Consider the following 12,364-nt stretch of genomic DNA (forward strand, 5'->3'; position numbering starts at 1 on the left):
CAAAGTCCCCAATGTTTGCAAAAAAAACATCAATAGACTTTAATCTCACACAGACAACAAAAGAAACACGGAATTTAACACATGATAACATAAACTATTTAACACAACTAAAAATCCAGCTGGCGTTCATCATCACTGTAATACAACATTGAAAAAATAATCACAATGGCCCAGGTGACAGATGGCATTTACTCCTTTAATGAACATATGATAAATCACCAAGCAGCATTAAAATGACCAAAATGAGTCAATGTTGCCTCCTTGTGAAAAAAAAATATCATTGGCTTAGCGACCTTTGCTCTTATCCACTGATTGTTGATTAGTCCAATTTTAATTATGCTGTCAACTATATCTCAACCCAACCCAACCAACAACCCAAATTTCCCCCCAGTCATGGTGGTGTGAGCAAGGTCAGAAGGCCCACATAACAACCTTCTCCAGGTACAAGACCCAACTGTAGAGGGCGCTAGTGGAGGAGGATCAACAGCAGGGCCTGGGGTTCTACCTGTGGGAGAGAGATAAACATTAGAAGGTGTTTGGGGGAGGAAGGTGTGGAAGTGCTAGGGAGAGGTGTGGGAGAGTGCTGGGAGGGTGAGAGAGTGCTGGGGAGGTGCTAGGAAGGTGTGGGAGTTTAAGCCGGAGAAGTACTAGGAGGGAGGTGACGGAGGTAGGAGGGTGAGGGAGAGTACTAGAGGTGAGAAAGTACTAGGAAGGTGTGGGAGGTACTGGGAAGGTGTGGGAGGAGGTACTAGGAGGGTGTGGAGTACTAGGAAGGTGAGGGAAGGTACTAGAAGTGTGAGGAGGTACAGGAAGGTGTGGGGAGGTACTAGGAGGGTGAGAAAGTAATTAGAGGGTGAGGGAGGTACTAGAAGGTGAGGGAGGTAACAAGGAGGTGCGGGAGGTACTAGAAGGGTGACAGACACTAAAAGTAAAAAATACAAAAAAGTAAAAGCCAAAAACAAAAAAAGGAGGTACTAGAGGGTGACGGAGGCACTAGGAGAGAGATGAGGAAGTACTGGGAGAATTGAGAAAGTGCCTGGGAGAGGTGAGGGAGGTACTAGGAAGGTGTGGGAGTGCTAGGAAGGTGTGGGGGTACTACTCTCCCTCCCCACTGGATGTCCCTCTCCCTCCCCACCGATCCTCTCTCCCCACTCCCTCCCCTCACTGGTCCTCCCTCCCTCCCTCACTTCCCTCCCTCCCCCCTCCCACCAAGTTCTCTCCCCCCTCACCCCCCTCCCACTCCTCCCTCCCTCCCCACCTGGTACCCCCTCCCCCCCCCACTGCCCCCTCCCTCCCCCCCACTGGTCCTCTCCCTCCCTCCACCACTGTCCCCCTCCCTCTCACTGCTCCTCCCCCCACTCCCTCACCTCCTCTCCCCACTGGTCCTCTCCCTCCCTCTCCTTCCCTCCCTCCTTCCCCTCCCCACTGGTCCTCCCTCCTTCCCCCTCTCACCATCTCCTCCTCCTCCTCCTTCCTTCCATCCTCCTCCTTCCCCACTGGTCCCTCCCTCCCACCCACTGGCCTCCTCCCTCCCACACTGGTCCTCTCCCCCCCCCTCTCCTGGTCCTCTCCCCCCCCTCCACTGGTCCCTCCTCCCCTCTCACTCCTCCCTCTCCCTCCCCCACTGGTCCTCTCTCCTTCACCCCACCTGGTCCCTCCTTCCCCCTCTCCTCCCCTCCCTCCCTCCCCCCCCTGGTCCCTCCCCCTCCTCACACTTCCCTCCCTCCTCCTACACTGGTCCTCCCCCCTTCCCCCTCCCCCCTCCCACTGGTCCTCCTTCCCCTCCTCACTCCCCTCCCTCCCTCTCACTGGTCCTCCCCCTCCCTCCCTCACTGCTCTCCTCCCTCCCCTCACTCGGCCTCCCTCCCCTCCTCACTTCCCTATCCTCCCCCTAACTACCCCCTCCTCTCCCTCACACGGTCCCTCCCCCCTTCCCCCATGGTCTCCTCCCTCTACTGGTCTCCCTCCTCTCACTTCTCCTCTCCCCTCCTCACCAATAACCCCCCCCTGGTCCCTCCCTCCCCTCCACTTCCCTCCTCCCCCCTCCACTGTCCCCCTCTCCACATCCTCCCTCCCCACACTGGTCCCCTCCTCCCCACACCACCACTCTCCCCCCACTCTCACTGGTCCCCTTCCCCCTCCACTGGTCCTCTCCCTCCACCCCCTCTCACACCCTCCTCCTCCACTGGTCCTCTCCTCCTCCCTCACTGACCTATCTCCCTCCACCCTCCCACTCCAACCACAATATCCACCCCTCCTCCTCCCCTCACTGTCCCTCCCTCCTCCCCCTCACCTCCTCCCCCCTTCCCTCTCACTGCCCCCCCCCCCCCACTGGTCCCCTCCTCCCCTCCACTAATTCTCCCTCCCCTCTCCACTCCTCCCTCTACCTCCCCCCCTCTCTCACTCGTCCTCCCCCTCCTCCACTCTACGTCCTCCCCCTCCCCCACTGGTCCTCCCTCCCCACTGGTCCTCCTCCACTGGTCCTCCCCCCCTCCCTCCTCCTCCTCCCTCCCCACACTGGTCCTCTCCTCCCCCCCCCCCCACTGGTCCTCCCCTCCCTCCACACTGTCCCCCTCTCCTCCCCCCCACTGGCCTCTCCCTCCCTCCCCTCCCCCACCAGTCCTCTCCTCCTCACTGGTCCTCTCCCTCCCTCCCCCTCACTGGTCCCCCCTCCCCCTTCCCTCCCCCTCACTCCTCTCCCTCCCTCTCCACTGGTCCTCTCCTCCTCACTCCACCACCTCCCCCCCTCCCCCACCTGGCCTCCCCCTCCCCCCACTGGTCCTCCCCCCCTCCCCACACTGGTCCCTCCTCCCCCCCTCCACTCATCCCTCCTCCCTCCCCTCACTGGTCCCTCCTCCCTCTCACCTCCTCTCCCCTTCCCTCCCCCACTGGTCCTTCCCTCCCCCCTCACTGGTCCTCTCACCCTCCCTCTCACTGGTCCTCTCCCTCCCTCCCTCACACTGGTCCCTCCCTCCCTCTCACTGATCCCTCCCTCCCTCCCTCTCACTCCTCCTCTCCCTCCCCCCCCTCCACCGGTCCCCTCCTCCCTCCCCACACTGCCCTCCCTCCCTCTCACTGGTCCTTCCTCCCTCTCACTGGTCCTTCCTCCCCTCCCCTCTCACTGTCCCTCCTCCTCTCACTCATCCTCCCTCCCCTTCACTGGTCCTTCCTTCCCCCACTGGTCCTTCTCACTGGAATCCTCCCTCCTCCCCTCCACTGGTCCTCCCTCCCTCCTCCCCACTGGTCCCTCCCTCCTCTCACTGGTCCTTCCCCTCTCACTGTCCTCCCTCTCACTGGCCCTCTCCTCCCTCTCACTGGCCCCTCCTCCCTCCCCTCCTGTCATCCTCCTCCTCCCTCTCACTGGTCCTTCCTCCTCCCTCACTGTCCTCCCTCCCTCCCTCTCACTGGTCCCTCCCTCCTCCCCCTCTCAGGTCCTCTCCCCTCCTTCCTCTCAGGGTCCTTCCCCTCCCCTCACTGGTCCCTCTCCTCCTCTCACTGGTCCTCCTCCTCTCACTGGTCCCACCTTCACTGGTCCCTCCCATCCTTCCACTGGTCCTCCCCTCCCTCCCTCACACTGCTCCTCCCTCCCTCACTGGTCCTCCCCTCCACTGGTCCTTCCTTCCCCACTCAACCTCCTCCCCTCACTGGTCCTCTCCCCTCCCCCTCACTCGGTCCCCTCCCTCTCACTGGTCCTTCTCTCCTCCCCCTCACTTGTCCCTCTCTCACTTCTCAGTCCTCCCCTCCCACACTCGAGTCCTCCCCACTCCTCCCCCTCCCACTCCGGTCCTCCCTCCTCACTGGTCTCCTCCAACCTTCCCTCCCTCCTCCTGACGAGCTCACATTGCCATACCTACGTGATGCAATCTGAGGCCACTTCCCCACCTGGCCAATGACTGGGCCACCTCTCCAGGCTAATTACATCATTTATTCCCCCAGGTGCAACATGCCCATTCTCTCCAGCATAGCACCAAGGAATTCTCCCTCTCAACCTCCTGACAGCTCTGCAAAGTCCCACCTCCACATCGGATAAGCCCCCAACACCCCCACACCTCTAGAACCACACACTCCCTAACCAACACCCCCACAAACCCCAAAAAACCACACACCCCAACAACCACAAACCCCAACACACAACCCCCCCCACAGTCACCACACAATCCCCAGTATCACACACACCCCAGCACACAGAAACACACCCCAAAAAACCACACAACCAACAACATTAACCTCCATAGCACACAGCACCAACACAACCTAAAAACCACACCCAACCAAACACCCCAAAAACCACAAACCCCAGTACACAGTACCACAACCCCCAGAACAGTGCACACTCCCAGTACACAGTACCACACAATCCCAGTACAGCACCACACTCCCAACACAGCACCACACACTCCCAGTACAGACCACACACCCCCAGTACACAGTACCACACTCCCAGCAGCACACAGTACCACACAATCCCCAGTACCACACACTCCCCAGTACACAGTACCACACACTTCCCAGTACAACCACACACCCCAGAACCACACACTCCCCAGTACACACTCAAGCACTCATCACACATCCCCAGTGCACACAGTACCACACACCCCTTAGTACCCACACACTCCCCAGTACACAGTACCACACACTCCCAGCACACAGTACCACACACAATCCCTCAGCACCACACAATTCCCCAGTACACAGTACCACACAACTCTAGTACACAGTACCACACACTCCCCAGTACACAGCACCACACCTCTGTAGCACATAGTACCACACACCTCCCACACAGTACCACACACCTCCCTCAGCACACAGTACTAATAACAATCCCCCTCAGAACCACACTTCCCCAGTACACAGTACCACACACTCCCAGCAAATAGTACCACACACCTCCTCAGAACCACACTCCCTAGGTCACACACTTCCCATATAGTACCACACACCCCCCAGTACCACACATCCCAGAACCACACACTCCCAGCACTAATAGTACCACACATCCCAGTACCACACTAACCCCAGTACCACACACCTCCCCAGTACACAGTACCACACACCTCCCCAGTACCACACAACTCACACAGGTACCACACACCCCCAGTACACACACACAATCCCAGTACACAGTACCACACACTCCCTACACATTAGTACCACACACTCCCAGTATTAACAGTACCACACTCCCCAGTACACAGCACACACCCCAGCACACAGTACCACACAACCCACAGAACCACACTCCCCAGCACACAGTACCACACTCCCCAGCACACATGTACCACACACACCCCAGTACCACACACCCCCAGTACATACCACACCCCCAGCACACAGTACCACACAACCCAGCAGCACACAGTACCACACTCCCAGCACAGAACCACACAATCTCCCAGTACACAGTACCCACACAATCCCAGACACAGTACCACACACTCCCAGCACACACAGCAAACCACACACTCCCCAGTACACAGTACCACACACCCCCAGTACACACACAGTACCACACAATCCCCACACAGTACCACACACTCTGTGCACACAGTACACCACACAACCCCCACACAGCACCACACACACACTCCCCAGCACACAGTACCATCCAACCCCAGTCAGTACCACACACTCCCAGCACACCAGTACCACACAAACCCCAGTACACAGTACCACACACCCCCAGCACACAGTACACACACTCCCCAGTACACAGTACCACACACTCCCCAGTACCACACACACACTCCCCAGTACAGTACCACACAATCCCAGAGCACACAGCACACACACCCCAGCACACAGCACCACACACCCAGCACCACACTCCCCAGCACACAGCACCATACCTCCCCAGCAACACACCCCAGCACACAGCACACACACCCCAGCACACAGTACCACACCCCCAGCACCACACACACACACCCCAGTCACACAGTACCACACACCCCCAGCACACAGCACCACACACCCCTAACACACACACACAGCACCACACACCCCAGCACACAGTCACCACACACCCCCAGCACACACACCCCCACACCCCCAGCACACAGTACCACACACCCCCAGACACACACAGTACCACACACCCCCCAGCACCACACACACCCCCAGCACAGCACCACACAACCCCAGCACACAGCACCACACACACCCCCCAGCACACAGCACCACACACCTCCCCAGCACAGCACACACACCCCAGCACCACACCCCAGCACACAGTACCACACACCCCAGCACACAGCACCACACACTCCCCACAGTACCACAATCCCCAGTACCAGACTCTCTCAGCACAAACCTCCCCAGTAGCAACCCCCAGTACCACACACACACACAGCACCCACACACTCCTAATAACAGTACCACACACTCCCAGTTCAGAGGAGAGCGAGGCTTAGGTAGCCGAGTGAACAACTGTGAGCCAGAGAGGTGACTATACTTAACACACTATATATATATAGTAGAGAGAGAGAGAGAGAGAGAGATAAGCGTGTAAGGTCAAGGTGGAATGGGGAGGAGGTCTCAGGGTGGTGTGACGCCTCCTTAGCCCACGTCCTGCCCTGCCCCAACATAACGCATTTGAGGCACTATAATGATGACTTCGCGTCAGCGGGTGTACAGGCAGACTGAGTATTACCTGTGCCGAGAGAGTGTTCACCACCTGGTCACTGGTGGGTCGCAGGTGCTTCAGAGGGGCGACACTGTCCAGAGCCTGTGTGGCCTGGCGCCACCCCTGAAGGGCTGGGGGCTCTGTGGGTGTCTGGGGCTGCATCCGATGGACCAGACAGGTGAGGCAGGTAGGAAGACACACAGTGTGGTCCACTCACTGTTTTACCGCCTCACTGCTCACCACGTGTACGGCAGACGACCTCCTGGGGGACGACCTCCTGGTCGTACACCTCAACACTCTGCCTGACTGCCACAGCTGGTGGGAGTCTTCAGGTCGCCGGCGGTCAGTCCTGGACCTTCGATCAGTGACAGAAGACATTGACTGCGACACTGTGCGAGACACGTGAGGCGGGTCGTGACCCCTGGGCGGCCTGCTGCTGCTGCTGTAGTCGTTCGCCACTGCTGTGCACCAGCTGATGTCAGTAGTGGCGGTATCCACTCCCAAGTACTGCTTTGGTTCACTTTGCCCACTGAGGGGCCGGCCTGTTTGGAGGATGGTGGTGTAAGTGCCGAGTCGGGCGGTGCACTCTAGAGGACGCACAGTGGGCTGCCAGCTATGTTGGTGACACTGTCACTAGTCTGCCCTCACAGGTGTCCTTCAAGCAGCTGCTATTCTCCCTGGCCTGATGGGCGGCGACGACCGTGTTTGCGGGCTTTGAGGGCTGTGCCCTGACTCTTGTCCTCGAACCTGGTACGAGGAGGACAGCAGTGAGGGCATGGCGAGCTCTTTCCTACCAACCTCCTCATCACCATGAGCCTACCTCACCACCACACACGCATCAAACACCCACCATCTAATCTCACCGCTTTTTAATGCCCTGACTGAAGGCACTAGTTGTATCATAACAAAGCTAGCTAGCCTGTCTGCTACAGCAGTGTGAGAGAGGACGCATTATATGAAAGAGCGACACAAAACACACTAGGTGTGGGAGTCCTCTGCACCACCCACAACACACACTAGTGTGGACAACCTTTCCTGGCACCACCCACAACACACACACACACTAGGTGGGCGGGGACAACCTTGGCACCACCCACAACACACACTAGGGTGGGGACACCCTCTTGCACCACCCACAACACACACAGGAGGGCACAACCCCTCTGGCACCACCCACAACACACACCAGGGGTGGAGAGAACCTCCTGGCACCGCCCACACTACACGTCAATGACACGACCCTGTAAAGTGTGTGTGGTGTATGACGCCCCTGTTACCTGAGACCTACACCCCCCCCGCCCGTGTCCTGCTGTCAGAACACTATCACGCCCCAACAACATCCTGCACCCACACCCACGTCACCACATTCATGGGTTGTCATCATTCATAAGGGTTAATCATAATACTCAATGGGTTAAACCATCATACTTAAGGTTGTCAATAACAATTAAGGTTGTCATTGTACTAAGGGTTAGTACCACAGACCATAAGGTTCATTGTACTAAGTAAGGGTGCCATGTACTACAAGTGTCATATTCATAGTCATCATACTCAATGGGTTAAATCATCATACTAAGGTTAAGTCACATCCACTCATGTTGTCATTGTACTAAGGGATGTCATTGTACTCAATGGGTTAACCATCGCACTACACTGTTGCTTGTCATTGTACTGCAGCTAATATTGTACTCATAAGAACCATCGTACTCAAGCGTTCAAATCACGTACTCAAGCAACCATCATACTAAAAGATCACAAGTACTCAAGGGTTAGATCATCGCACTAAGGGTTACAAATCATCATACTCAAGGGGTTAGGATCACCGTACCAAGGGATTAGATCATCGCACTAAGTCAGATGATCGTACTACAGACTCATCGTACTCAAGGCCAACAATCATACCCAAGGGGTTAGACTGCCAGTACTCAAGGGGTTGATCATCGTACTCAAGGGGTTAAATCATCACTAAGGGTTATCGTAATGTGATTAGATCATCGTACTCAAGGTTAAATCATCATACTAATAAGGTCATCGTACCAATCAAGGATCATCGTACTCAAGTAAATCATCATACTCAAGGGGTTAGATCAAGCACTCAAGGGTTAGATCATCGTACTCAAGGGTTAAATCATCATACTCAAGGATCATCGCACTCAAGCGATTGATCATCGTACCAAAATCACTGCTCATCGTACCACGGGTTAAATCATCATGGCTCAAGGGTTAGATCACCGTACCAGGTTAGATCACCGAACTCAAGGGTTAGGTCATCGTACTCAAGGTTAGATCACTGTACTCAAGGATTAGATCATCGTACTAAGGTTGATGATCGCACCAAGTGGTAAGTCACGTACTCATGTTAGATCATCGTACTCAAGGGTTAGATCACCGTACTGGGGTTAGATCACCGTATCAAGGTTAGATCATTATACTCAAGGTTGTTATTGTACTTACAGTCATCGTACTAACATAGTGACTTCAGCTGAAACGTAACATTGGTCAGATATCTAGAGTTACACACACACACACACACACACACACACACACACACACACCGGTGAAGTAGTACAAATAAATAACACTACCACACCTGAAACCACATGTGCTAATGGACACACTTGATCTTGTCTTCACACTTATCAATGTCATAATCCTGATGTTGGCCTCTACACTAGACACTGGCCAATCTGTCACTTGCCGCACTTAACACTTACAATTTTTTACACTGGCCACACTCACACCACAATATCAGACCAGTTTCCACACCATCAATGGCGTCAGTAATTCATGTTGGCCACACCTTAACTATGAACTGTCTGTTCACCATCACACCATGTTGATCACCTGATACTGGCCACACACCTGTCACTATATTCATACCACACCACACACCTGACAACTGTATTATTCCCACACCATACACCTGATGTTGGCCACACCTAAGAAGGAGAAGCCACCTGTGTCGCAGTTACTTTCATTGTCACTTCTTACTGTTATCAGTCACACTACGGTTACTTTCAGTCAGAGTCACTGTTCCACTTCAACAACGGTGTTGACGATCAGACAGACAGAGATTTGGTATAGCAAGAGACGGATCACTGTCACATCTACACTGCAGTCACTGTCACCCTCAACCACTGCCTCATCACAGCGGAAGTGAAGCCTGGCCAAATCTCCCCACCCTGAGTGTTCTTAGACACACACACACACACACACACACACACATCATCGCACTCAAGGAATCTGAAATAATACCATGAAATGAATATACCCAAACCAGTCAAAGAACGACAATTACACGTCAACACCTTACTTACGTCGTTCCTGACGCAGCGACGAACACCTCTGAGGACTACAACAATAATAAAAAACGTAACCTGAGCGAAGTGGACGGAGAGCTGACCATACAGGTACAGTGGTGGGGTAGTATCGCCAGTGACTCAAACCACTTAGCGCACACACAATCCTCCGATCATTAGCCCCTCTCGTGTGGGCCTGTTCGTGTATAAATCTTCGTCCAGTAGACGACACAAGTGTACCTGAAGAGTTCGTAAAGTAAAGCACACCCCACATTTGCCAGTCCATGTAGTAAAGGTCCTGAGGACACAGGGGGGAGCCACCCTCACACTTGATGGTCACCCTAGTTTTGATATCAATCCAGCCTCTCACAGCACTCCTATTCTGGGAGGAGGGTTCTTGGAGTCACACCTGAGAGAATGCCACTGCCAGCCACATGTCAAGGATGTTCTAATGCCAGGTATGAACCCACCACCATTCTACCACACTGTCACTCCTAAGACGATATCTTTATCCACAGGCATACAGTCATCACATACAGTCACCATCATTACACACAGTCACACAGTCACTTGTATGGTAATTGGTGGTGAGTGGTGTGTGTGTGTGTGATTAAAAATTTGAATAAACTTGATTATTCAGAAGATGTTCAAGAGAGAGTGGTAGAAGGAGGGAAGGGAGAAGGGGAGGTAGGAGGGAAGGAGGAACCACTAAATAAATTCCTCATATTATTGACTAATAATGTATTACCAGATGAGGATGGCTTCATTCATAGTGGAATTTATATAGTAGTTGTCGTGCCAACACACAACTACACAATTGTTGCATGATTCCAGTGTTTATATGTAGAAGCTGTCACCAACACAACAACTAATAATTCTGAGTTAACGAGTTGGCCATGACCTAGTGTTGAACTATACACTTGAGTAACGTGTTCAGGATCAGAAGTTGTCATAACAACCACAATTTGAGTATCAGAGCATGACCTATAGTGTTTTAAGGTAGAGAAGTGGTCGCCGTTCACAACAACTATTACCCCTGATAATCGAGCGTACACCCAGTGTTTAGTGCAGAAGTTGTCGCCAAACACAACAACCACACACCCTGAGTTATGAGCCGCCAATTCCAGTGTTTACAACTGCAGCCTGAGTTAACGAGCGCCAGCTGTAACGAAAGTATGAATAGTCCGAGAAGATCGACAACTCGCCAACTGCACTGAGCAACTATTTACCATGATTCTAAGTCGATTAACATCCAGGTCCCCACCACTGAGTAGACCGAGGAAGCCTGTCAAGCAAAAATCGTTTATAGTTTCACCAGCTTGGGATCGAAAGGAGCATGCCTAGACTGTCGTCACTCCACACATGCATTCAGGTAGAGTAATCCCCACAGCCCTCACACAGCCAACAAGCACTGTTGATCAGCTAATCTGCACCTTATTCTTGGCCTTTCTCCCACCACGCCCTACCCCCACGCCTCACTGACCACCACGCCCACACTTCCACCACCACGGTCACACTCTACCACCCCACGCCCATTCCCCACCCTCAGCCACTGTGGTCAGCCAGGGTGCTGTGGTCAAGCAGGTCAAAGTTGTGTCGGAGGTGCCAGGTCAGTGCCAGGTGCCAGGATCAGTGTTGTGGTCAGTGTTGTGTGTGCCAGGGTGCCAGGTCAGTGCCAGGTCAGATGCCAGGTCAAAGCAGGTCGAAGTTGCAGCAGGTCGGGGGTGGGCTGGTGGGGTGCTGGTCAAAGAGTCAGGGTGCCATAGGTCAGTCAGGGTCGGGGTGCCAGGTCACAGGTCAGCCAGGCCTAGGTGTCAAAAGCAGGTCAAAGGTGGTCAGGCGGTAGTTGTGCCTGGGATTGCCAGCCTGAACTCTTAAAGCACTGCCAGCATCCGTGATTACATTTCCAATGAAGAGCCTGTGAAGGGTGCACCTGTGTGATCACTGGGGTCCTCTCTCCTCCCTTTTCTCCTCTTGATCATCCCTCTCCCTCTTGATCCTCTTCTTCTCCATCCTTTCCTTCCTTCCTTCCTTCCTTCCCCCCCACTCTGTACACAAACTCTTTAGAGGGACGGGAGGAGGGAGGGATGGAGGGGAAGGGAGGGAATGAGTGAGAGCTGATCACACTAATACTGGTCACCAGGGCTTAGGATATTTCTGCCAAGGCCACCTATGTAATTTCCTGCTTTATGTAGAAGTTGTCGCCAACACAAACAAATCACACCCTTGAGTTAACGAGCTGTATGATCCAGTAGAGTTGTCACAAAATACAACAACTATTAGTTCTGAGTTAATGAGCTGCCACGAGGCGGTGGTTGCTGTCACAACACAACAACCACACCCCTGAGTTAACGAGCTGCATGATCCAGTGTTTATGTGGTAGTTGTCGCCAACACAACAACGCCATACCCGCACATGTAATTGAACGTCTATACGT

The sequence above is a fragment of the Homarus americanus genome, unplaced genomic scaffold (assembly GCF_018991925.1).
Source record: "Homarus americanus isolate GMGI-L3 unplaced genomic scaffold, GMGI_Hamer_2.0 scaffold47967, whole genome shotgun sequence".
Taxonomy (NCBI): domain Eukaryota; kingdom Metazoa; phylum Arthropoda; class Malacostraca; order Decapoda; family Nephropidae; genus Homarus; species Homarus americanus.